Genomic DNA, 19710 nt, shown 5'->3' with positions numbered 1-19710 from the left:
TCGGTGTAGATGGCATTTAGGCCAAATTTTCTTAAATAGTAAAAGTGAATTTCGGCAACTACCCTTTGTGGGCCATTGGAATCCTAGAGGTTAAGGCTGCACAATTCCATGACGAATGGCATGATTGTGACAATGTGGTAGGCATTATGCACCGACCGTTTTTACTTCTCAGACAAGATGGTACCCACAGATCTGAAGCTTGTCGAGCCACCACCAGTGGTATAACTCCAGTCTTTTATAATGAAAACCCAGTGAAATAACCACAAAGCTATCATGGTTTAAATCAGAAATTAATTATTATTATCAGTTTTTGGAACTTATCTATCTCTGATATAAATATAATATATAATAGTAATAATAGCTTTTATATTAATAATTTAATAATAACATTTTATAATTTTTCCCGAAACAGAAGGTTATTTTATTTCAAGAAGAAAATTGAATCATGAAGAATATTTTTTTTCTTCCAAAACTGCATTTTTAACAGTAAAAGCCATAATTTTCCTGTCATACTAAACTGATTAAATATTTTTTGATTACTACTGCAATTTCATAAGGCCACAGCATTGAAAAAGGACATCCTTAAAAAATTCAATTAATCACACTATTTACAAGTCCATAGCACTACTTTTAGGAATTTTGAACATTTTTTTTTCTCTAAAATAGTATTATAAAAACTACCATCCTTAATTTTTCAAATTTAACTGAATTAATTAAATATCTTTTATTTTTAATATTTTATTGTAAATTTACAGCTATAGCCCGAATTAGAGATATAAAACAGTAACTAAATTTCTGAATATTCTGAATACTGGCTGAATTTCAAAATATTTAAGTATGGAATTCGAAATACGGATTTAATAAACTTTTTGCAAAGTTAAAAAAAAAAATTTTTTTTATTTTTTTTACATGTTTCAATCTTGGTTACCAACTGAAATAAAATTAAATCTTCTAGATTCTTCCTTGAAGAAAATTAAAATCGAGATTATGTCTTGAAGATAAGGCAAAATGTTATGCGATTCTGCATTGAAAAAAGTAAGGCTCGTGATTATGTCTTGAAGATAAATCACTGGATTATGTGATTCTGCTTTGAAGAAAATAAAGGTAGTGATTATAACTTGAAGTAAGAAATTTTACTTTGAAGAAGATTAGATTTTTTTTCAATTCACTGGACTTGTTGCTTATTGCAAATATTATCAGTTGTTTAACTTTATCATAGTAATCAATATTTTAATTATTAGGCATAATAACGATTTATTTTAAACAGTAGCCAAATTTATCTTATCAACATAAACTGTGATGTCGAAAATAGGGTTCAGATATCCTTAAATTAGTATTATAGCGAATTAATAATATAGCGAATTAATATTATACCTAGTATATGTATAATTTCTGTTAATCTATATGATGGAGCTCACTCCATGGGACTTTAATATCTATCAGTGTGTGATAGTTCACAAATATGACACTCATCGCTGACTATACTAAATACAGATTGGTTTTCATATGATTTCATATATAATTAGTTGAGGTGTACAAATTTAAACGAACAAATTCAAACGAACATATTTTATTTACTTGTATAATATTTTCCAAGTATTAAATACTTAGTTAATGAATGATGCTATAAGTAGCATAGTAAAATGTTAATCAATTTACGACATAACGACATAAATTTATCAACCTTAAATTTATGTAGTTTCATACAGCAAATTTTGTATCATTTTAGAATATTTATTGAACTGTGACAATTTAAGTTTAATTAATTTTTTGGTAAAATTTGTAGCAAAGCTTAATTCATACAAAAGAGATCTGACTCAAATTACTTTGCTTATTAAAATTATTTTTTTTAATGAAAGTAAGTATTAAGAATTTTGAATCTAACTTTGGGTAAAATATTAACTCACTGAGAATGATGAGTTACCAAGTTTCGCATTTAAATCACTCTACGCTGTTATTATGACAAATTAAGTTGAAATTTACATTATGTTCATACCTAAAATGAGGTAATTAAAATTACTCTCATTTTCTAAATTACTAAAGTCAATTTGCAAATATTAAAGTCGTAAATGTTTCCTTTTCTATGTAACTAAAGTTGTTATGTATTAAAATAGGTAAGTTTACGCTTTTAAAAGAATCAACTATGAGGTAATAATATAATTCTAGTAATTGTTTGCTTGCAAACATCAATCTATAAGAAAAATATACCAGATTTCAAAACTTGAGAATTAGTAATCCTTTGTGATAAAATTATGATAAAGTAAAAGCAACATTTATCCTACGAGCAGTAGAATAACTAGGGATGATTAAAAAACATTTATACGAATCGACAAATTTCATGGGAATCGACGAGAAAAAAGCATGCATTAGAGCATGAAGAATTGGCAGATAAAATGATTTAAAAAAATTAAAAAATTAGTGTTTTCAGAACAATTGATAAATATGGTTCGGTAGTGAGAATATGAAATAAAACTAACGTTTAAATCAAAATAGGTCCCTTTTTATCATCCCTTTAACTATTTTTCATTAATTTATCCAAATACGTCACAAAACAGGAAATAGAACAGCCAATAAAACGATTTCTAATAGGAGATATTATTTTTTAAATTAAAATTGGTTAGAATATGAAAATTATTACTGCGTTTATTATTATTATTATTATTATTATTATTATTATTATTATTATTATTATTATTATTATTATTATTATTATTATTATTACTATTATTATATCTACTGTAAATGTTATCGTTGTGAAAAAAGGGGGAGATCATTTGGGGCAAAATTTAAAAAATTCAAAATACCTCAAGAAACCAAAATGTAAACAAATTTGCAAAATCTAAAAAAGGTGTCTTAGGTGATAATATTAAGATTGTACCAAATCATGTTAAATACGTAAGCTTTAATTGTTATAATCTTGGATCATTGTCTTTTATAGACAATTTCAATTTAAAAAAAAAAGAAAAAAATATATAAAACGTAAAGAATAAGCGTGTCTGAGTGTCTGTGTGTCGGATAGTGAGTATATCGTAAGCTTTAAAAATAGGACATTCAACATGAACTACAATTGTACGCGAATTAAGAAGAACTATGTTTGATTTTTTTAAACTATATTTTTAATACAGAGACATTTAAGGAATGGAATTTTCTCATTATCTTAGCAAAAGCCATTGATTTAAAATAAATTATAGACTATTCAGTTTTGTCAAATATTTCAAAGATTGCATCAGTGATATTTTCTAGCTTATGCCTCTAATAAAAAAGTCATGTATTGCGCTTTCTCTAATACCAACTTTTTTTTCGTTATGCCAGGTTATCTGAATGATCAACGTGATCATGGTAACATAGGTGAGACTACGTCACTAAGTTAGTATTTCTAAGGTTATCTGAATCCACGTGTAAATTTTGTTTTTAGTTATGCTTTTATTACTATATAGCTAAATACTTTTAAATTTATGATAATGTAAATTTTAAAAAAAATGTTTTGTACTGTTAAGAAAAATGGATGTAAGAATACTGAATTAAGTCATTGAAGTTGATGCTGATTACAACTGCACCAATTCTGTATATTTTTTATGGCTTCTTGAAGATATAAATACCGAAGAAAGTAGTTTGATTGTGGTAAATTTTAAATATCATGGGTTGATTCTAGCAACAGCAGTATGGCAGATGATACTGAATACTGTATCATCTGGCATAATGCTGAGTGTTACTATGATTTCTCAGTACTAATTATTACTCTAAAACTATCTTTTTGGCATTTTCTATCATAAAATTAAGAATAAAAGTACAGTATAGATAAGAAAAAGGTGAACTAATCATTATTGAAGAACTTTCATCGGTTATACAAATCAGTCGACTACAATAAAATATTAATTGAAATATAAAAATTAGTAGGAAAATTGATTTTTTTAAAATGTTTTGCAAAAGATTTTCACTTCGTGGTAGTCTCGTTACTTCTTTCCAAATACGATTTTCTTATGTTTCTTTAGATAGCCTGTTTACTGATTCGTATTCATGTTATACGAAATTCAAAATCCCCAAATTATACCATAAATTATTTAATGGCAAATATTTAACGGTATTTTTTTTTCATTTTAAAATTGCTTTTTGGATCGTAAAGTAGATTTCTTTACTGATTTTGAAACGAAATTTAAGTAAAACTTTTCATGTAGAATATTTTATTAATGAAACAAGTTACAATTGAATTATATCTAAGGATCGGTACAAATTTTAATTTGTTCTATTTATTTATTTTGATTTTTATTTAAAGATTTTGATTTATTTTAAAAATTTTAGCATTCTTTATGATGTTAGATTTCACTTCTTAAAAACAATAATATTAAGACAAAAATAACAAAACAAAATTTCATTACAACTTTAAATCTTGGACACTATTACATAGCACACTATTCTATAAAACACTATTCCATAACACACACTATTCCATAAAACACTATTCTATAAAAAAAACATTATTCTGCATTTCTTTGCTTACTTAATATCTGCTACTGAAAATCATTTATTAAAGATTTATATACTATATGAAAGATTTCAGCATAAAAATTAAATTAAACCTTGAGAGGAGAATTTTTCAGACTTTATAAATAACTTAAACTTTCAAAGATATACTCTGTTTCAAAACCAATAAAAAAAAATTTAATTTCTATTATATTTTAATGTCTCAGACACAACTTAAATAAAACTTTAGTTAAAAAGATGAATACCATATTTTTTACTCTAACATTAAAAATAAAGAAAAAGTGTTGAGAGAGTCGAAAGAGAGAACATTAATGGAAAAATAAGCCACTATTTTGTCAACAAGCAGCTCTTTATGATTTGGAAAGATAACAGTTGCCTGAAGCCATCTACCGCAAAGATATTCATCAATAAATAAAGATTCGGCCTCCACAGATCTTCGCAGTCTCTAGATGTCCAGTAAGTAGCTTAAGATTTTATCATCTTCTTTCTGCATGAGAAGCTTTCAAGAGAATACCAGATACATGTTTAGTTTGTTTTATATATCTCCGGTCTTCGCATACGCCATTGCATCTGATATAAATATAAGGACAACTAATTTTTTTAGATGTCAAGCAAGAATATTTTATTTTATTTAATAATCCTGGTTGAACAGCAAACCCAATTCTGAATTCACGACTTTCAACATCAAACTCCATGGTCTTGTAATTTTGAGTCCAACCCAAAAGACAAGGGAATTCCTAGATCAAGCATTGAAACAAACCAGCTTTCGTGGTGGACTTTCTGGTGGAACTAACCCGAATGTGCTTTACGTAAACCGCGATAAACCTCCCATAGTTAGCTTGACGGCAAAGAGATTCTTACCCATGCCGTGGATACGTCAGCAATGTGGTCGGTGCGAGCCTGGAGCTGAACTAGTACCGACTAGTTACAGCTTGGAATCAAACCTGAGTCACCTCATTAAGAGGCAAACACTCTATCCTTTGAGCCATGGCGGATCAAGCAAGAAAAATAATTTTTTTTTTTTAGTTTTCATAACCGACGTTGAACAGCTGACTCAATTCTGAGCTTAAAATCATCAATGTTCAACTTCGTAGCCTTGTAGTTTTGAATCCATAGCACAAGGAGACTAATTGATCAAGCATTGGGACAAACTAGCCTTAATGGAGGTCTTTCTTTAGGGAACTATCCCGTATTAGCAATACATGGAGAGGAATAACACGAACTCCCACGGTGAGTCTGACGGTAAGGGGATTTTAACCCATGATCCATCAACCACTGAGAATATTTTGTTAGTGCGTGCCGGGAGCAGAATCCGTATCAACCAACCACCACTGGGATTTGAATCTAGGTCACTTCATTAAGAGGCGAATGCTCTATCTCCAGAGCCACTACGGCTCTCGATATATATATATATATATATATATATATATATATATATATATATATATATATATATATATATATATATATATATATATATATATATATATATATATATATATATATATATATATATATATATATATATATATATATATATATATATATATATATATATATATATATATATATAAATTAACGGAGTTTTTTTTCTGTACAAAAAAATAAAGGCAAGTTATACTAATATAATAATAAATATTATTATATTAATAGTTATAATAACAATAGTAATATAGTTATAATAGTAATATAGTCATAATAATAAATATTTCTATTTTTAAAAAAATCGTACAATGTGTTCCTATTATTTTATTTTTAAAATTTTATAAAAGCTTCATTAGAATTTATGTACTTTCAGTATACGTTTTGAATTGTTAAAAAGCACAAAGAAATACAAAAATATGAAGGTATTTTCAAAAATTTTACATTTTGTTTTCGGCAATCTTAGAAGCGAAACAATTAAAAACATGCATATTTATAAATTTTTAACTTCTTGGTCATTATAGTTTATTTTTCACAAAAATATATCATTTCTTTTTCAAACCATGGAATTACTAAATATTTTACATAGATAATCATTTGAGGAATTATATATTATATATATATTATCATATATATTATAAAAAATCATTTGAGGAAAAATATTGCATAATAAAAGCTTTTTAAGAAAATAATTCTTTTCAATGCTATCTGATTTTTTCCAATATGAAATATATTTAATACTATTGAAAATGCATACCAAACTAATACCAAATTAATATATTGAAAATGAATATCAAAATACAATGACGACCACTCGCGTTAAATAAAGAAAAAAAAAGATTTGCTTTCATAAGTTTAACAATAAAAAAAGCTTAAGAAGGCAGTTTCCGTATCGCAAAATTTGTATCAATAATATGATATGACTTGATTCCCATTAAAATCCCATTAGCGACTTTGCTTTGCGAGCCTCCGTCTACTTTAAATATTTTTATGCAATTTGTATTTCAATAAGAAAAAATTGAAAAAAACTATAATTATTTGTTTAATTTCTTTACATGATAAGAGTTAATCAATTAGGCATCTTCACAAGCTTATTTATTATTACGACAACCGAGATAAACAGTCATTAACAAAAGCTGGGTGAGTTATTTGATGGTTCACTCAAACAAATAAATTCCTTTATAATTAAGTAAAATTTAATATTAAATAATAGATTAAGAAGAATAAAAATAAGTAATTATGAACGATTATTAGTAAAATTGACTACTTCTGAAACTGATAATTTTTAATGTATGTAATTTTCCACTTAAACATTAGATTGAACAAAAAAATCCAATAATGTCTGTTCGGAAGATTTGTATTAAAGATAAAAAAGCATACATTAATGCACAAAACCTTTGAATATTTTTTAACTATCTTAATTTCTTATAATTGTTTCTTATTATACTATCCGTTTACAATTAGGCAAAGTAAAAATAATTGAAAGTAACTAACACCATCTACTTAAGTAGAAATAACGCGGATTAAAAATCAAAATGAATTTAAAGTGGGATAAATAAATTGTTAATAACTCTTTAGTCTATTTCAAAACAATCTAATATAAATACGGATTCATTGAGTCCTGCAGTAGTATTAAAAGTTCGAATGTTTCATTTTTTTCATATTTCAGAAGTTAATAGTTAACAGCTAACAGTTTTATTACAGCATATCAAACATATACTGCCTGCCTCATAAACAGGTATAACTGGTTTCAATATTTATTATCTGATATTTAATAATAAGCAATTTATCATAAGCACTTGTATACCTTCATTATTATACTGAGTCCAGACTAAAAGCATAAATTAAAAGTATTGTTCTGATTTATTTGTATTCTTATCTTCGAATAAATTAATATCGAGAGTTAAAATTTTATCTTTCGATTCTGGTCAATATTTATAAAATCAAATACGCTATCATAAAGTCAATAAGTCCTTAATTTCCTGGATTCTTGTAATATTTCGCCACGTTTCACAATTATTAACTAGCAGTTTTATTACAGCAAGTTATCTTCAATTTATACTTCATAAGCAAATATTGCTGCATTGAAAAAAATATGTTCAAAACTGCCAATATATGGTGAAATATACCGTGTTTCTGGCTTTATGGGCACAACAAAAAGCAGGGTAATTTTTACCGAATTGCTATAAATGGTTTTATATCATTCTATATACACCTAAGTGATATAACAATAAAATATGTTTTTATTACCATGCTGTTTGGTAGTAAATGTGGTAAAATTTAGTAATTGTACCATGATACTTTAGATCATGGCATAAAAACCATTTATTCCGTTAAATTTACTTTTGTATTTTTGCTAAATGTGTGGTAATAAGAGCAATTTTTTGAAAACTAGAATTTCCGGTAAACTGTTATCATATGATTAAACTATATTATGTGTTTTATTAATCTTTATTCAACAATGCAGAAATTTTTAATGCATACGATGCATTATTGATGTCTAAACTAATTAATGTGCTAGTAAACCTAAATAATAATCAAGATTAGCACAATTTCAAGGTTTGGCGGGAAAAATTTAGTTTTACTACTTGATGTCTTTAAACAACTGATTAAAATATTTTACTCAACCATGTGAAAGTTAAAAAATTTGCAACACATTTCGTATACAACATATCAAATATTTGTGCCGTTAAATTCTTATTTTTCCCATAGAATTATCATTAACGTATAGAAAAATTGAACAAAAACATTTCCGTTAAGGTCAAAATATTTCATTCATATCGTTTTGTGTAAGAAATGCCTAATACAAGTGTATTTAAAGATATGCTAAGATAGATTTTTTTTACCATGCATGGAACTATTTTTATATTTTTATCAGTATTTTCTAAGGAGAAAATAAACAATTCTGAAAAAGTTTGGAGTTATTGTAACTCGATCCTTATTGCTTTCACACTAAATTAAATTGCGTCATGTGCAATAGTTACTCATCAATAACTCTCATCAACTGACATTTTTCTTTAAATGGTGTGTCAGGTTGCTCCTTGTTGATTTAGATTGAAAATATCTTTATAAAATTACATTAATGGCATCACGTAAACTATAAAATTGATGCTCTATCCGATTTGAACTGGAAAAGGTTGAATATACTTCAAAACAAATTAGGTATTGATACCTTTAAAAATGCTAATGACCGATAAAAAGCTTTTACAGATGTGAAGTCTACTATTTAGAATTGAATAAAATTGTTGTTTATAAAGTATGTTTATTCCAATTGATTCAGCATAACTTCTTTTTATAGTTCAAGTTTCCCGTTAAAATGATTTGAATTTCTTTTTTCGATATTTTTTCCTATTTAATTTTAAAAATTGTCATGATTTAAGAATTTTATTGATATGATTTTTATTTTCACGAAAATAATTGATTGACATAAGCAAATTCACCTTTCAAAAGAGTTAGTGCATCTTTAATTTAAATAAGTTATTTCTTTCTAACTGATTTATTTTTAATTTTTTTCCCTTTTAGATTGTTTACCATCCTATGGAAGATTTTTTTTTTTGTGCTTTATAAGCCAATATTTTTAATTTATGTTATATATATTGTTAAATGATTTTAAAAGTCAAGTTTCGTGTTTTGTTATTTGATTTAGTAAATGGGTTTTGGGGTAGTTTTTTTCTCTACTTTCTTTAAACAAAAAGTGGTTACTAAATCTCAGCACCTGACCTTTTAAGTTTCACAGTTCAATTTAAAAAGAAATATTTAAAAAAATATACATTTTTTTCGTACTAGTAGAAGAAAATTATTCTTTTGACTTTAAGAGAATGAATTCTCAGAAATGGAATGTAATACGACTAAAATAGTATTTGTAAAACGAAACGGAACTTTATGGTTTACTTCAATCAAAAAATGTAACATTTGTTTCGCTCATATAATACAAAAATCATACCTAGCATCCAATTTTCCATGAGATAAAAATGATGTATCTTTTTCACGTAAGAAAATTTTTAAAATGCCATTCAAGAAGAAAAAGGATTTTAAAATACAATTTTGTTACACAAACTTTCCAAATAATAGTTCGTTTGCGTTTCTAGTTCTAGTTTTCAATTGTTTGAATATCTGATTGTTAATGTTTTTTGCATAATTATTTTGCATTATTAATTATTCGATTTGGCTCAACAAAAATGGCTAAATTTACAACTAAATAAATTTTGAAACGATGCTTAAGCTAAAAATATAGATAAAACATGGAAGAAATAAAATAAAGATTAATGAAAAGAGAAGAAGAAAAATTATTGAATTAAAATATTTTTTTAAAATATTAAAAAAAAACTAAAAAGCCGGAAAATAATCTGTAATGTAGAAAAATATTTTGCTTTAGATATCAGAATACAATATTAATAAGTACACTTTTTTGCTGTTGTTCGTGTGAGCTCATGACAAGATTACATCTTTTGATTATTTTCTTTTTAATTTTTTTAAAAACAATTTTTTAAATATTTTTAAAAATACTTCTTTTCATTAATTTTTTTTTATATATATATTTTTAATGCTTTCTCTATATTTTTTTTAACTTATTGTATGAATTCTTTATTATTGCAGATTTTGCACAGTTTTTGAAGCTTATTATCTTAATTTTCTTTTATTTATCTTAATTTTCTCCGTTATTCTCTCTTTTCTTTTCATCCTTTTTGTCTTTATTGTGCTAAAAAAGTATATATATATATATATATATATATATATATATATATATATATATATATATATATATATATATATATATATATATATATATATATATATATATATATATATATATATATATATATATATATATATATATATATATATATATATATATACAACTTAATATACAACTATATAAATACACTAAAAACTTTAAAAAATGTAGATTCAATTCACTGTTTTGATTTCGAAAACCTCTATACTTCCCTTCCAACTAATAAAATTCATGATGACCTTCTTCAAATTCATAGCATGTTTAATCTCAGTGATATTATTAATGAAGATAACTGGAACTTTCTAGTACATATTAACCTTAACAACAATTATATTCTTTTCAATGACCACCTTTTTCAACAAATTAATGGTATTCCCATGGGAAATAATTTCAGTACTAACATCTGCAATATTTTTCTTTTTCTACAAGAATATAGATTTGTAAAATCACATGTTAATCTTCCAATTGATTCTCTCTTTCTCAGATTCATTGATGATCTATTAGTTATTAATTTCAATGATTTCGATATTCTAGCAAAACATATTTATCCAAATGAATTAATTCTTAATAAAACAAATAATAGTAATTCTTCAGCAAATTTTTTAGATTTGACTCTTAATATTAATGCAGATAAAAATATTACATTTAAACTTTTTGACAAAAGAAATGAATTTAAATTTCCAGTTAAAAAATGCATAGATTTCAACTCTAACTTAGCCAATAAGGTTTTTTCTAATATTATTGCCAATCAAATTCATAGATTTTACAGGAATAATTCTAACTATAACGAGTTTTTATTAGATACTGATATATATAAAAACGATTTAATTAATAGCCATTTTCCTAGTTCATTTCTTAATTTCTATTTTAAAAAAATCTTAAAAAACTTGGACATTAATTTTTAATTTTTATTTAATTTTTCTGTTTTAAGAATAAGCTCTGATTTTTTCAAGGTAGGAACTAACTATGATAAACTATTCCTAAAGCCACTGGACGGAATAGTTTGGATGTATGACCTTTTATACTGGATTAGTTAAATATTTTTTTAATTACTTTTTAATATTTGTAGCCTCTTAAAATTAATTTAATTTTAATTGTCCAGTATAATAAACAGTTTATTTATTTATTTATTTATTTAATTATTTTTTATTTTTGTATAAGTGGAATGGGCTCTGGTTCGTAAAGAACCACCCCAAATGAATGCAGGTGATACGTGTATACTTTAAAATTATGTAAGGTTGTATGAATGAAGAATAAAACCTATAAACGGTTTTCTATTCCTGTATGCAGGCTCTGATTTTTAAATAAGTCACCCTATGAAAGATGGATATGTGTATTCTGTAAAATTATGTTAGAATTTATGAATGAAGGATAAGTCTATAAACGGCTTTCTATCCTGACAGACTTACTTTTAAATTAATTTCCCTATAAATGATTTTCTTTTTTTAAGACTGCTAATTTATTCAATCCGTTAAACATTTTTATTATTATTTCAATTTTATTACCTTTTTACTAATTGTTTCTCATAGATGGCAGCACTAATATTTTACCTAAACATTTTTTTTCTTCTTCTTCGATCAAATGTTTTTTAATTTTATTATATTCGATTCAAGCTATAAGCAATATTTTACATCTTCGCGATTTTTGTTAACTGTTTTATTATTGTACTTTTAAACCTAAACCGCGTTTTAATTCACGCCGGTAAGTTTGATTTCCTGAAACATTTTTCTTTTATTTCATGATTTTTTACCACATAGGTTTTTTGCGATATCGACACATATAAAGAATAATTTTTATCTTAGGATAATTATTCTTTATTCAGAAATATCGCATTATTTATGGCAATTAGATGTGTCTTGACAACGACTATTTGCTTTTACCATTCTTATTTCTCTACCATTTAGTTTTTTATTTTATTCATGTTTTTCATGTTAATTTGTGTTTATATATATATATATATATATATATATATATATATATATATATATATATATATATATATATATGTAATAACAGGGCTCCAACCCTGTTATCAGTGTTGTATTTAGCTTGAAATAATTGCAGTCTTAAGCCATCATACGTTCTAAACAGGTTTATTTAAATATAGCTGGTATCGATAACAGTCACGTCCCCACTCCTGCAAAGGAGGGGGAGTGGACAAGACTCCGGACAATTCCGGCACAGCTTATCAGGATCACATTATGATGAAAAGGACATGCAAAACTATGCGCTCTTACGTTTTATACCAACATAGATTTGGAGTAAAAAGGCACATTCGTACATTCCTTGTATCCTTACGCATTAAGGAAAATCATTTCTGCTTCCTTATATGGAAGTGAACGAGGGAACGATTCTAAAAATAACTCTACCCTTGAAATATAAATCTATTTATATTTCAATGGTATGTTTTCAGCCTTGAATTCCCAAAATAGAATCTCTCTACGCTTATTCTTTAACAAAGACATTTTATGAAAACGAAAGAGATTTAATTATTTTATTAATACAAAAGTATTTACTTCTTGTATTACATCCCCCCCAAAAAAAATTTTTGGTGAGCCAAAATAAAAAAATTTAGAATACTTTAAATTTAAAATTTTTAGGTTGGTACGAGTGTTTCTTTTTCCCTACTACAAACAACTTCTTTTCAATTATGTAAAGAAGAAAAGAACAATTTTTTACAATGACAAAAATATGAAAAACATGATTATGCAAATTATCTATTTAGTAACTAAACAGAAAGAAAAATTAAACATTTATATAACTAATCTACTAAAATTTTCAAAAAAATTTTTTCACACAAAAATATACAAAACTTTTATGCAAAACAAACTGGACAACAAGTGTCATTTAATCAGAATTTAAGATTCTGTGTGGTTAAATGATTATTTACTTGATGAAATATAACTATTCTACTAAAATTTTTCAAAAACATTTTTCACACAAAAATATACAAAATTTTTATGCAAAACGAACTGGACAACAAGTGTCATTTATTTAGAATTTAATTTCAAGATTTGTGGTTTGATATTTCCTATGCTTTGATACATGTACTTCTTCAAAATTTTGTTTACTTAAATTTCTTTTTTTTTTTTTTACGTTCTAAACAGGTTTATTTAAATATAGCTGGTATCGATAACCATTCACGTCCCCACTCCTGAAAAGGAGGGGGAGTGGACAAGACTCCGGACAATTCCGGCACAGCTTATCAGGATCACATCATGATGAAAAAGGACACGTAAAACTATGCGCTCTTACGTTTTATACCAACATAGATTTGGAGTAAAAAGGCACATTCGTACATTCCTTGTAACCTTACGCATTAAGGAAAATCATTTCTGCTTCCTTATATGGTATTGAAAAAGGGAACGATTCTAAAAATAACTCTTCCCTTGAAATATAAATCTATTTATATTTCAATGGTATGTTTTCAGCCTTGAATTCCCAAAATAGAATCTCTCTACGCTTATTCTTTAACAAAGACATTTTATGAAAACGAAAGAGATTTAATTCTTTTATTAATACAAAAGTATTTAATTCTTGTATTACATCCCCCCCAAAAAAAATTTTTGGTGAGCCAAAAAAAAATAAAAAAATTTAGAATACTTTAAATTTAAAATTTTTAGGTTGGTACGACTGTTCCTTTTTCCCTTCTACAAACAACATCTTTTAAATTATGAGAAGAAAAAATTATTTACAATGACATTTTATGAAAACGAAAGAGATTTAATTCTTTTATTAACACAAAAGTATTTAATTCTTGTATTACATATATATATATATATATATATATATATATATATATATATATATATATATATATATATATATATATATATATATATATATATATATATATATATATATATATATATATATATATATATATATATATATATATATATATATATATATATATATATATATATATATATATATATATATATATATATATATATATATATATATATATATATATATATACTTTTTCACCCTTTAAGACTCGGTTGAAACCTAAGTTAGATATCAAATGTTTCAAGCAAATTGAAGTACAACAGTAAGCAACATTTACATTCTATTTCTAGTCAACTATTTGATTAACTATTATTTTTAATAGTGAAAAAATAATGTATTTTAATCATAATTAACAAAATAAAAACAATATCACACAAATGTAAGCATTTTTATTCTTCATATCGTATTTAAGCTGACTTCATACCATATATTACACCACACTATATTTTTATATACGGAGTTTAACTACGTGTAGGGAAATATTGCGCCTCATACATAACACAACTTATTCTACGTTTCGGGTAAAACGATCAGATAATGCTCATAATAAATCATAAGCAACTAATCACTCTGTGGATCAGAATCTCTGGATCAGAATTTCGACCAAGGATGACAATTTCTCAAAATACTTAACGAGCATGTGGGACACGATAATAAGCCATCGCGTATTGATACCAGCTATATTTAATGTTATCTCATATTTTTACCACTTTTAATTTCAACCTGTGTTCCTCGTTATTTATCAACCAAAATAAAAATAAAAATATTTCTCACTATATTTCGAAGTTTAAATTGCACAAGAACGTATATAATTATCGAAATTAAGCATTTTATTTTTTTATATGTAATTCACTAAAAATAATAGATAAATAATAAGCTAATTATTAAAATTGGAATAGTTTAATGACATTTTAGTCTGCGTTTTTTGTCATTTATGTAAAAATAAAAATGAAATTACAGATTTGCAACTACTTTATATAGAAAAAAATTGACACTAAGTATATAAATACTACATTAATACTTAAATAGTCTTATTTATAGAAATGAAACTATAGTATGTCCATTTCTATACTTAATTTGTGCTTCATTCACGTAAATTTTTTCTTTAGTCTCAGTTTATATAATTGAACAGAACAAAAGTAAAATTATTTTTGCCGCTAATTTATCCCATGCAAATAAGTTAAAATTTTCATAAACTTAATATTACTTTTTATGATATTATAAAAATGAAAATTAACTCTAATTAATTTGTGTAAGGCACAAAAAAGACATATTTTATTTCACAGAAAGCAGAATTTTAAAAATGTGCATTTTTTCCTTCTTTTCTCATAAAAACTGTTGAAAGCTTACATCATTCTAGCCTAATTGAAAGGGAAGTTTCTGTAGATATGTTTCTAAAATAAACAACGGTAGCTTCCCAGTGTGCCAGGGGAAAAATTACGCTGATTGGAACCTTTATAAACATAAGCAGAAACAACAATGAAAAAAGTAAATGAAAACCCTCACCCAATAAAAAGGTAGAAAGCATATACAAACAGTCAGTCAAGAAACAGAAAAATTAATACCACTCAATACATTAATAATTAATTCATGAGTTTTTAAGAGCTTTATTATGTAATAAATATGCTTCGTAAATAGTGAATAGTAATAATTCACAAAGCTCTAAGAGAACATTCTTTGCTATAAAATTAAAATCATAACTAATTCCGAACATCAATAAATATAAAATAAATGACATTGATTTTTTCTCCTTGTATAATTAAGAATATTTACAGAACATGGCGTAAAATTTGTCCTTTTGTTGCTACACTGAGAATAAAATTATGGTGAAAACAACTAGATTATGATAAAATTTACTGTGTTTATGGCTCCACAGGAACACCAAAAATCTCGGTTATTTTTGGTAATGATTTTGGAATTTCACTTTGATAATGATTTCGGAAAATTAGCAATAAAATAAGGTTTTATAATATGTAATAAATTAAGTAAATGTGGTAAAATTTAGTAATTTCACCTTGATTCCTTAGCATGGTATAAAAACCATTTATTCGGTTAAATTTACTTTTCAGTTTTGTAATTTTTACTAAATGTGTAATAATAAGAACTATCATTTTGAAAATCATAAATTCCGGTGTACCGTTACTATTGGACGGAAATACCAAATGAATGGCTTAAATACCGTATATTATAGTTTTATTAACAAGATTTATGGGTTTTCTAATGTCATTACCATAAAGTTCGGTAATTTTAACGGAATTTTTTTCTTCGTGTACTTTGGCGCAAACAATTGAATAAAGATTTTCACAATTTTTAAATCAATACATAATACATTTTGTGATACTTTAAAAATGAAAATAAACTCCATAATTATTTTTTGTTTTGTGTAAAACAAGGAAAATCATTTTATTTTACAGAAAACAAAAATTAAAAAGATTTACATTTTTCCAGCTTTTCTCATAAAAACTGTTGAATATCTCGTTTTAGTTTAATGAAAAGTGAAGTTTCAGTAGATGAGTCCCTCAAATAAACAACAGTAGCTCTACTGTGTCCCAGGAGAGAAACTAAGCATCTCGGAACCTCAATAAACAAAAAACGAAAGAAAGCGAAAAAACCTTCATCCAATGGTGAGGCAGAGAACGAACACAAGCAGTCAAGAAACAGAAAAATTAATAGCACTCAGCGCATTAATAATTAATTCATGAATTTCTAAGAGCTTATTTATGGTGTTCTGCAATAATAGTTCCTTCAGGGAAGTGCTCGCGATGTATCAAGATAATAAAATATAATCAACTCACCATCTAAATAAAACACACTTGGGAATGCTCTCCCATTGAAATTGCTTGAGTGAAAGTAGTCTAGGTATAAGTTTCTTGTTTTGAGAAGAGGGTTCAAGTAATGATATAATAAGAATTTATTTTTTTAAAAAAACATAGAGAAACCTATACTAAAGAGATTTTGAAAATCTGTTTGAAGTCTTAATTTAGTATATTTGTATTTTTATTAGTACCACTTTACAAACAAAAAAAAGTTTAAGAAATACATGAAATCTGTATAGACTATAAGTATTTTTTTTTCATTTTTGTTTCAGAAATTGCTTAAAAAAGCTCTGAAACTTAACCAAGCCTTTGTTTTTGCTTACGAATTTTTTTAAGCTCAAAAACAATATAGTTGCTGTTGTTGTTTTTATTGCTCACTTGCCTAGACAGCAAGCCTGCTTGGGAATCCAAACGAATTTAAGCCAGAGGGTGGGTTTCTCATTTTTCATTGGCGTTATCCATGGCCAAGAATACGATTTCAGCTGCACAAATATGTCACCGCCAGTTTTACAATGCAGTTTTGCTTGGAGGATTTTGTGAATCCCACAGATTTAACGTGCACCAGTCACAATTTAATACACAAGGTTTCCTCGGACGACTGGATTAAAAATGCTGTGATAGAGCTATAAAGACTTCTAAAAAGTATTTTATTTTACTATAAAATGCTGTATAAGTGTATTTTAGAGCTTATTTGTTAAATGTGTGCCACTCGAGAAAACATTTCACGTCAAATAGCTAAAAAAGAGTAAAAGAATGGATTTATTCAAAAAATTAATCGATTTCACAGTGTCTGACTCAATATTACTTTTTGTGAAGTTTTGAAAATAAGAATTAACACCATAATTATGTTGTGTAAAACAAGATAACGTATTCTAATTTACAAAAAAACAAAATTTAAAATGTTTGCTTTTTTTCCAGCTTTTCTCATAAAAACTTATCTCATCTTAATTTAATAAAAAGTGAAATTTCAGTAAATTAGTCCCAGTAGCTCTACTGTGTCCCAGGGGACAAACTAAGCATCTCGGATCCTCTATAAACAAAAAACGAAAGAAAACGAAAAAGCTTCATCTAATGGTGAGGCAGAGAACATACACAAACAGTCAAAAAACATAAAAATTAATAGCACTCTGCTCATTAATAATTAATTCATGAATTTCTAAAAGCTTATTTATGGTGCTATACAATAACAGTTTCTTTGGGGAAGTGCTCGCGCACGCGCTATGTATCAAGATAGTAAAATATAATCAACTTACCATCTAAATAGAACACACTTGGGAATGCTATTCCGTTGAAATTTCTTGAATGAAAAAAATCTAGACATAAATGTCTTGCTTTGAGAAGATAACTAGAGTATTGTTACAGTAAAAATTTATTTTAAGAAAAAAACTTATATTGAAAACAGTTTGCATAGGAGTTCTGAAATTTTGTTTGAAATTTTAATTTAGTTTGAGTTTTCATTAAAACCGCTTAATAAAAAAAAGCAGGAAATGCGAGTAGGTTGTAAGCATTTTTTACCTTTTCTTAAGCAATTACTTACAAAAAAATCTTAACTTAATATTAATTTTATATAACATCCAAACCAAGTTATTAAACCATCTAGAATTCGGGCATAATCAGACATGACCGGGCATGACCACAAAAAATTATCTGGGATCAAATAACAAGTATTCGAGATCGGTTCTACAAAAGTGAGCCCGAACAGAAATGTGAAATGTATACGTAATGAAAGTGAAACGTATGAAAGTGAAATGTATACGTAACTTACTGTGCATAAGGTAATAAGTACTATGATCATAAATACCAGAATTCTCGGTAAGCCGTTACCCAAATTACCTAATGAATGATTTAAATACAGTATATTTTGATTTTTAATTCCAGAGTTACGATTTATTTTTAATCTGAAGTTTCATTACCGTACAGTACAGTAATTACCAGAATTTGAAACTCCGTGTAAACGCCACTGAAACTGAAACGAAACTAAAAATAAAAAATTTTTAAAAGAATAAAAAATTATCTGGCTAATATTTCTAAAGTTTAACAAGTTAAATATAAACGATTTTTTTAAAAGAGAAGCTTGAACGAAGCCATTTTTAAAAATATTCTAATATTTAACAAGAAAGCAATTTTTAAGAAAGCAATTTTTAAAATTATTCTAATATTTAACAACAAAAAAACACTCTTAGTGCATATTTTTCTTTTGTCAAGAAATTACTGGTATTATGGTAATTGGTACAGCTTCAACAAAGAATTCTACCATGGATTTTCCATAGTTTTAGTGGTAGCAAAGACAGTGCAATAATATTTTAATGATTTTAAAAAACTTTATTCAGTTTCAAAATTTCAGCTTTAGTTTCCTACCTCTGATAAATGAATTTAACAAAAAATTCAAATGTTTGAGGTTATGTAATAGGAACCAAATATAATCATACAGGAACTGTACCAATATTGTTATAGTTTAATAGT

The sequence above is a fragment of the Parasteatoda tepidariorum genome, chromosome 6 (assembly GCF_982258835.1).
Source record: "Parasteatoda tepidariorum strain Cologne lab strain chromosome 6, Ptep-v5.0, whole genome shotgun sequence".
Classification (NCBI taxonomy): domain Eukaryota; kingdom Metazoa; phylum Arthropoda; class Arachnida; order Araneae; family Theridiidae; genus Parasteatoda; species Parasteatoda tepidariorum.
The sequence above is the reverse complement of the archived record's forward strand: the minus strand, read 5'-3'. Positions refer to the sequence as shown.